Source organism: Octopus bimaculoides, chromosome 26 (genome assembly GCF_001194135.2).
Source record: "Octopus bimaculoides isolate UCB-OBI-ISO-001 chromosome 26, ASM119413v2, whole genome shotgun sequence".
NCBI classification, from domain to species: domain Eukaryota; kingdom Metazoa; phylum Mollusca; class Cephalopoda; order Octopoda; family Octopodidae; genus Octopus; species Octopus bimaculoides.
This window is the reverse complement of record NC_069006.1, coordinates 21,034,574-21,036,929: the sequence shown is the minus strand read 5'-3', so window position 1 is coordinate 21,036,929 and position 2,356 is coordinate 21,034,574.

Genomic DNA, 2,356 nt, shown 5'->3' with positions numbered 1-2,356 from the left:
TATATATATATATATATATATATGCATGTACGTATGTATATATAAGCAATATACATATAAATGTCTTTAAATAAAATACCAGAGGAAACCTAAGTGCGCACAATCTACAATGATGCATACACAGTCGTTCAAAGACAAACACACTTAAGTCATTTGGAGATTTTTATACACACACACACACACCCACACGTAGGCGTGTGTATGTATGTGCGTGTGTATGTCTGTTTGTATGTGTGTATGTATGTGTGTATGCAGGCGTGTGTGTATGTATGTGTGTGCATGTGTGTGTGTACTGTATATAAGTGTGTACTGTAATTCGTCGACTTATATACAGTACACACACACATGCACACACATACATACACACACGCCTGCATACACACATACATACACACATACAAACAGACATACACACGCATATACATACACACGCCTACGTGTGTGTGTGTGTGTGTGTGTGTGTGTATAAAAATCTCCAAATGACTTAAGTGTGTTTGTCTTTGAACGACTGTGTATGCATCATTGTAGATTGTGCGCACTTAGGTTTCCTCTGGTATTTTATTTAAAGACATTTATATGTATATTGCTTATAAATCTTCAGCATTCTTTTATTAGCCTTAATATCTTTTACGCTCTATTTATATTCTTTAATTTTTATTTCTTATATATCTATTTGTCTTTTCTCTTCTATTCGCTATTCTTGCATTCTATTTTATTCTAATCTGTTTTTGAACGGAATCTTAAATTAACTTCCTCCATAATGCTATCTAAAATATTATAGATGTTGCGCAATATATATATATTTTTGATAATGATGGCGATGATGATGATGATCCTGTCGTTGTTATTTTTGTTCTGCTCGTTACTCTTGTTGTTGTCATTGAGGACGCAAGTTTTGGAATCATTCTAGAAACAATTTTTCGATCCTCATTCGCATTACCTGGGGTACAGAGAATATGTCGCTTAATAAGTTGCGAAAAGCAACGAAAGAACATTGGGAAAAAAAAAACAAAAACAACGGAATGATTGATTAACGGAATCACCAGTCCATTCATTGATTCATTAAACGAGAGATTATTCGAAAAATGGATTAGTCAGTTAGATAAATAGTTAACCAATCAACGAACAAAAAGGAAGTGAAAATGAGCCTGTGTACGTGTCTGTGTTAATTACTGGCATAATGACTTAATTAGCTGGTGTGTTCTCTTGAGGTTTGGTGACGAATTTTTTCAACTCTCAAGAATCTGTCTTAAGATTCTTGGAGAATATAGAAAGGTACTTTTCTGCAAGCCAGCAATCGAAGTTTCAATTTTAATTTCTTCCAGTCTTTTTGGTTGTATCTTCGGTGTTGTGCTATTAATTGGTGCTCTGCCGGTTACTACGCCGATGACGGTTCCAGTTCATCCGATCAACGGAACAGGCTGCTCGTGAAATAAACATGCAGATGGCTGAGTACCCCACAGCCACGCGCGTTAATTCTCAGAGAGATACAGCGTGACACAGAGTGTAAAACATTTACAATATGATAATTTTGTGACCAAAACGTCAGCGTCTTAGGAAGTATAAACTTATATCTCAGAGAATCTCTACATGGTTCATCGGGCTGCTAGAAATGGCAGCAAATTTTATCGCAAAATAAACCTTAAGAATGGGAACTACATACTAGGATGTTATACTTCTAAAAAATATTCGCCTGCAAAGACCTGAAGTTTAGATATGATCTGCAGGTAATCTAGCTTCTATTTCTAGCTGGTCTATAGACCACTAAGAGGAATCCTTTGTTTGCCTCGGGCGTGGTGGAATAGCTGAGTTAAAAAGTTATACGTGTCATCTTAAAATAGAATATCTATACAATGAAATATAGAAAGGTAATATTACGTTAACCTGCAAAGTTTTTTCTCTGGGTAAGGAATTTTAAACCTAAAACCCTTACAAATAAAATACCCTCACTTGTAGCCCCCCTCACTTTCATCCTATCTATCTGTATATATATATGTATGTGTGTGTGTGTATGCAAATACAGATATATATGTACATATGTATGTATGTATGCATATATGTATGCATGCATATATGAGTGTATATGTGCATATACATGAATATACTTATAAAAAATGTATATATAATATATATATATACATACATACATATATGTATATACACAAATATCAGCATATATATGTATATATATATGTATGTGTGTGTGTGTATGCAAATACAGATATATATGTACATATGTATGTATGTATGCATATATGTATGCATGCATATATGAGTGTATATGTGCATATACATGAATATACTTATAAAAAATGTATATATAATATATATATATACATACATACATATATGTATA